The sequence below is a fragment of the Amblyomma mixtum genome, chromosome 4 (assembly GCF_055824585.1).
Source record: "Amblyomma mixtum isolate Tamu chromosome 4, ASM5582458v1, whole genome shotgun sequence".
Lineage (NCBI taxonomy): Eukaryota > Metazoa > Arthropoda > Arachnida > Ixodida > Ixodidae > Amblyomma > Amblyomma mixtum.
The window spans coordinates 76,628,729-76,636,163 of NC_143015.1; positions in this window are offsets into that span (position 1 = coordinate 76,628,729).

Here is a 7,435-nt window from a genome sequence, read left to right on the forward strand (position 1 = left end):
ATATTTTCCTAACAACCAACAACGAATTAAGTAATTTCCTCCAAGAGATATGCTTAAAGCCGCGGTTTCGTCGAATAACAGGGCCTAGAAAAGTACAAACTGATAGCAAATGAGTAAAAACAGCCCACTGAAAGTTTATACACACCAGTGAGTTGCCTGGTGTGACCTTTTTGAAGACCAGCAATGCCCCTTGTGACAGTTGATGCATTTAGCAGCACTACATGACATGCACACGTCTTCCAACAGCTTATTTGCAGTTAAATAGAAGCTGTAGGGGAGACGGGCCGTTTCCAGATATGTGGTCGGATTCCAAATGGACGAGAAGAGCAGAGTGCATAAAATGTTATGTCTAGCTTTGGTGCCTTCAAGAAACCTTCTTTAAGAGACACCGACCATGCCATGTGCTTTTACGTCCAATTCTAGCACTAGGTGGTTGTCATTTCCAAATAACAGGGTGTGCATGCCATGTATTGCAACTGAGCAACGGTCTAGCAAACACGGATTTGGAGGATTTGTTTTGATGCTACGCAAATGGGAGTTATGTGCTTTCCTGCTAGTGAGTCATCTTTTGTATGCTATTTTTAAGTACTCTAAAAAAATGTGGTCTCAATCTTTGTATTCGATTCCTAAGAAGCACGCACGGCTCATTACTTGTGCCATCTGGTATTTCGTTCTTAAACACCAGCTCTGTTTTCTTTCCACGTGCTTTTCTTTACTGCTTGATGTTTCTTTGTTAGAATAATTACTTCTGATCAGTTTCGCATTTCTATCAGTGTTACTCCTATGTCATGTCATCTCATGCCACGTCTAAAATAATATTCAATTTTCAGCTTCATTTCACAGAAACAGGTTCACTTGATCTTAAAGAGAAATTTTATAGTAATAATCGTTATAATGATAGCAAGGGCCGGTGGCTTCTTTGTAGTGCATGCAGTAATTAGCCGCAGTTTGTGCATAAAGCCATTTAGAGGCGACATTTAAATCGCCTGTGGATCAAGTCCCACTTTAAACCATCTGGCGAATTCGGTATTAGTTCTCACACACTTCATGCATCTCAGTTTGCTGTAAAGGAAGAACTGGTTTATGCACTTTTGTAATCTTTCTTTCTGAACCGCTTTCTGACTTTTCGCTCAGCACCGCCTCCTCGCAGCGCATTTATACCTCAGCCGCGTGTACGGCCTGTGTCCTCATTCAAGATGTTTTGTACACCATCGGGTTCATTGTGTTGTATTACTGCTCACACGACATCATCCTGAATGCGACTTCCTTTACACTCATCGTGCCGTTGTTGACTGTGCCCGAGCAGAAATTTCCTTTTCTCCGTTGCGCGACGCCCCCTTGTGCGACGTACCTGCCCTGTCCGCCAAAACTTCTTCTCGCTATTGATACCGACATCCCTCCGTTTCCTGCTGCCCTCGCACCATCCTCCAGTGCGGGCGTCACTCATTGAAATGTTTTCCTCACGCCTACCGTAGCCACTTCCTATCATCCCTGCCTCCTGTTTCCCTTTGCTGTTCCCACAATCCACAATGGACAAAGTGCGATTTACGTGTCGAACCAATCTCCGTGCCCATCAATCGTGCTCTGAGGTGAATGCCTCCGGCGTATTGAGGAACTTGATTCCTCCCTTCCCTGCCCTATTCTTGATAAAGCCGCTTCCTATCATGTCGATGTGCTCAGCTCTTGTGATGTTGCGACCGGTCCGCCACCCCACGACGTTTTCCAACGTGCCATTGACGCTGACCTCCCGCCCGTGCTACGTGATCTACTCGTCACCCTCCTACAGAGCTTCAGTTCTTCCTTCGATCTCCCTCAGATTGCCTTGCGCGCATACATCGACACCGGTACACATGCCCCTCTGCGCCACCGCCCCAATCGAGTGTCGGCTTCTGAGCGCCGCGTCATTTCTGATCACGTGGCCGACACGCTCCGTCGGTGAGTCATACAGCCCTCCCATAGTCCCTGGGCATCTCCTGTTGTGTTGGTCAAAAAGAAAGATGGTTCCATCAGTGTTGATTACCGCTGGCACAACATCTCGCGCAAGAACGTCTGTCTGCCACGCATCGATAACGCCCTGGACTGCTTGCAAGGAGTCGAGTAATTTCCCTCGCTCGATCTGCGCTCAGGCTACTGGCAGGCGCCGAAGGCTCGCTCAAAACTATCTTAATAACATCTGACGTCTTATTCGAGTTCAACGTCGTGCCGTTTGGCCTTTGCAACATCCCGGCAACTTTCGAACGCCTTATGGGCACTATCCTGAGTGGACTCAAGTGGGATACTTGTCTTTGCTATCTCGATGACATTGTCTTCTCTGCGGACTTTCCTTCTCACCTCCTTGGACTGAAGTACATCTTCACTTGTCTCACTGACGCTGGGCTTCAAATGAATTTCAAATAGTGCCGCTCTGCTGCCGGACAATTCGCCATTTTAGGACACGTCATTTCTAAGGACAGTATTCTTTAAGACCCCGCCAAACTTCTTGCCGTTGTCGCATTTCCGAAGCCAATCTCACTGAAACTGCTACGTAGCTTTGTTGATATCCGCTCGTACTTTCGCCGCCTAATGTTGAATTAGGCCTCAGTCATCGCTCCTCTGACCCAGCTACTCGCTGGCAGCTCCAACTTCTCCGCTTGGACGCCTGCTTGCGATGATGCCTTCGACACTTTGCGCCGCCTTTTGGTTTCACCTCCTATCCTGTGCCAACTGAAATTCACACTGACGCTAGCGGTATTCGACTACGTGTCATTCTCACCCAGCGCAAACCTGGTTTCCGAGAGTATGTGGTCCCCTACGCCAGTCGGACCTTGAGCAAAACGGAGGCCAACTATTACTATTCTTTTACAGAAAGAGAATGTTTGGCCATTATTTTGGGCATTGAAAAATTTCGTCCCTACGTCTACGGCCACCCGTTCTATATAGTCACCGATCACCATGGCCTGTGTTCGCTGGCCTGTCTGAAAGACCCGTCCGGCCGCCTTGCTTGCTGGCTCTGCGATTGCAGAAGTATGACATTCATGCCATTTACCGCTGTGGCCTCAAGCATAATGACGCGGAATCTCTTTCACGCTCGCCGCTCACTACTGCATCATCTCACCAGGTGTGTGCTTACGACTTGTCCTCGCTTGCCACTGCAGACATGTCCACAGAGCAGCGGAAAGGCCCTCGGATCACCACTGCTCCGGACACTCTTTCACGTCCCGCTACAGATAATTCGTCCCGTGCCCTCCTCTGTCAAGCCCGTCACTTTTCTATTCGCTACGACCTGCTCTATCGTCGCAATTACGTATACTCGAAGGACGCAAATGGCTCCTTGTCATTCCGCGCCATCTCCGCACCGGGATTTGCGGTGCTTTCCAAGCGGACCCCAAGTATGCACACGGTGGCGTATTGAAAACCTACACGCGTCTGCGGTTCTACTGGCGTGACAGGTACCGCTCTGTTCGCCACTTTCTGCGTTTATGCGCGTCCTGTCAACGGCGTAAAACACCCCCTCACGACTTGCCTTCTTCATTGCAGCCGTTACCTTGTCCTGCCCACCCATTATACCGGGTTGGCATAGACCTCTACGGCCCTCTCCTTCCCACTCCCGCTGGTCGGCCGATGGACGTCTTACCTGCTATACTGAAACGCACCATTGCCGTCTCCGTTCGCCCATGACGTCGCTTCCTTTATTCTAAAGAACCAGGTTCTTCGTCATTGCCGTCCTCAAGAACTGCTCATCGACGATGGACGCCTATTACTGCCTGACACTCTTGAGGCCCTCTTCAAGGAATACCGTATTATCCACCAAACCGCTTCGTCTTAGAACCCTCAGAAGAACGGCCTGACAGAGCGTTTGAAACCACTCCAACTGGGACCAGGTTCTTCCCACCTACGCGTATAACACTGCAACGCAAACCACCACTGGATTCTCTCCCTTCTTTCTTCTGTAGGGCCCCGAGCCTCCCTGCACGATGGATACTCTTTTTCACTGCCGCCCCGACATTTCTGAGTCAACGCCCCTCTCCAACGCCGCCACATACGCCGAAGAATGCTGCAAGTGAATTCTCTCGCCCATTTACCTGGCCGAACCAGTGGCAGCAAAAACAAGACCGCGACACCTCCGAAGCCTCTACATCCTATCCCATTGACTCCATTTGTGGCTCTGAGTGCCTCCCACAACTCCAGCCATTTCGCGGAAACTGCTTACTCGTTATCATGGTCCCTACCGGACTCTGAGTATGCAGAGTACATTAAAGAGGGGAACGGCAATTCACAGCAATATAGAAGATAAAGAAAGGTAAGTGCGCCAGGCGTGGATCCTTCAGGAACCCTAGAACCAAGTGGTACAGTAAAGGAATCAGTGTCATTATGCTGACAAATTCAACATAAGAAGGAAATCGACGGGTCCAGTCAAGAACTGCACGGTCAATGTTCAGCACACTTAGTTCATGTAATAGCAGTGAGTTATTAAGTTTATCGAATGCTTTACCAAAGTTCTGAAATATGCAGTCAGATGAAAAAGCAGAGTCCATGTAGGAGAGAGAGAGAGCAAACCTTTAATAAAAAAATATAGAGGATGAGCCGGCGCACATAGTGAATGCCGGCATCTTCTTGGTCCGCGTCCCTAGTCCGGGATGCCGCAAGATCCCGCCGCCTCGCGAGCCCGGCGTGCGAGGGCAGCTCGCCGTCGCACTCAGCACTTAAGGAGGAAGGTCTGCCAAGCCTCTTTAGAGAGGGTGAGGTGGGGAAGGAAGTGTGGACTGTGTTGACAGGCCCACACCATGAGGGATGTAGAATAGAGCTCGTCACAGTGCGGGCACAAAGCATTCATTTTCGGCTCGTAGCGACCAGCCATTGCGAGACGCCATAGGTGCTCGTCTGTAGCTGTCACAGAATGTGTTCCTCCGCCTCCGACAACCCCTTTGCCGGTGGAAGGAACTGGCGATGCCTGTTGGCGATGCGGTGGAGGGAACTGGCCATGGCATTGATAATTTCTCGAAACCGCAGAAGCGGTCGGCTCGGCTCATCGGTTTTGAAGGACGCGGATGTAGGGGCCCGGAGGATAAGTGCTCGGGCAGCCGCACTGGCAGCTTCGTTTAGAGGGAGCCCCTGATGGGCCGGCGCCCACACAATGAGTCTAGGCGTGGGTTCGGCGTCTCTAACGGCGTTGTAGAGTAGGTGATAGGCATCGCGTCGTCGCAAGCCACCGCGTCGGTTAGACGAGCTGTAGCCTAAGGCCTACCGTTTCCTCTACGCGCTTTATAGGAACGCGAAGTAGTTGAGTGTCACAAGAGCAAAACTTTAGGAAGCCATGCTCTGTTAGAAGAAATTGTTATCCTCTAGAAAAATTAACAAGATGTGTAAATATATGTACTATTCTTTTGCATGTTATTGATCTCAAAGATATGAGTCGATGATTAGACTGATTCTGTTTATCTCCGCCTTTATGTGCTGGTATCACCATAGTAGTCTTGCAGTCTCAGTAGTACACACCATGATGATGCGATTCTGTGAATATGCATTTCATGATGATAAACTGTACTCTTCAGCATTCCGTATAAATTTTCCATTTATACAATCATTTCCGCTAAAAGATGTTAAGTTTCAAATCGATAACCTGCATGATGCCTTGCAAGTCGAACATGGTGGGATCAATCGCGAAATGGTCGCACAGATGGAGATCGGGACGTTGACTTAGACTGGATGAAGAAGGCAACGACTTAACGAAAGTATAATTGAGTAGAGCAGCAGAGAGGTGGTAGGGAGCAGGTTCGCCAGTGGGTGTAATAACGACACTTTATTGGTGTTTGCAGGATTTATTATTTTCCAGAAGCGTTTTGGATTCCTCTTCAGAATGTTCAGGGGTGTTACTTTCAAGGAGGTGGATTTAGTAGACTTCAGTGCTTGTTAATATGCTGAAGCAGCTGCCCTGTATGCTGTCCAATGGGCAGGTTTTAATGAATACTTAGCTCTTCGAAAAAGCCTTTTCTTTTTGTTATAAAGTCGTTTTAAATATATGTTATACCATGGAGCATAGCTAATGCAGCATACACGCCTAAGAGGGATAAGACGATTAATCTGTTGACACTTTATTTCGTTACATACACCCATTTGTTTCTAGTGAGCGCTGGAGATAAGCTGGTAAGAAAATATCTAAATAGCAGCCCAGTTATTAAGGGATACAAAATTAGCTTTGTTATAGTGGCAAATGGTTTTACAGCGTTTTGACTATGGTGCATGCGAAAAATCGAACGTGAAATGCAAGATAATAGTGATCGCCCAGGCCGGGCACAGGTATTACGTGTGACATCGTATCTTCAGATGATGTTAGTACCAGATGTAGACAGGCGGAGTGATTATATGCTAAAGGCCCTGCCTTCAAAAAAACGGGCCCGCGAGCCATGGTCTCGCCCGACGAGTGACGAATCCAGTCTTTTAAAAACACCAGTTTATTTCGGATACACAAAAAGCACTTTGCAAGACAGAACATTGCACGAAAACGTTGCAATTTAAATATAAACATAATGTAACGGGTAGAAATATGTATATTTACAGAAGGCGGTTGCAGATATACACAGCGACAGAGAGCCAAGGAGGGCCAGCGCCCGAACACACTTCGTCCTCCTCATCCTCCACACGCATGCACCGTACTTCATCTTTGTTTCAAGAGCTGCCGCGGTGGCTCAGTGGTTGTGGCGCTCGGCTGCTGACCCGAAAGACGCGGGTTCAATCACGGCCTCGGCGGTCGAATTTCGATGGAGGCGAAATTCTAGAGGTAGTGCACTGTGCGATGTCAGTGCACGCTAGAGAACCCCAGGTGGTCGAAATTTCCGGAGCCCTTCACTACGGCGTCCCTCATAGCCTGAGTCGCTTTGGGACGTTAAATACCAAGAAATCATCTTAGTCCAGGCCTATGGTCGCAACATAATCCCCGTTGGCAAAAGCACCATCCCGGTGCTAAGAAGACGTACCAGGGGCGTGGTATGGTTTAAGCCGAGCCACATGCACGAAATCAGTCACAGGGCGGGTGGATTACGTCGCAGAAGAGGCGGGACTAATGTCGTACGTGACGTCGGTCACCGAGCGTACTCGATAAGGGCCGGTGTAGCGGGGCAGCAGCTTTTCAGACAGTCCAAAGCAGTGAGAGAGACACCACAGGAGGACGAAGAACCCCGGGGAGAAGTGGACGGTCCGATGTCGGAGGTCGTAAATGGCCTTCCGCTTGACTTGAGATCTGGAGAGACGAGTGTGAGCAACTTCGCGCCCTGTGGCGGCGCTTGTAATCGCTTGTAATGGCGCCTCGTTTGGCGCATGTTTTCTGTCCGCGCTGCCCACGGGGTTCGGCGTCAGCGCGGCTTGATTTCGCGCCTAGTTGTTGCGTGTTTATTTTGTTTTGTGGCGCCGCCGCTGCCTCGCTAAAGCCCGCAGGCAGCCGGCGCGCGCAATGTATCCA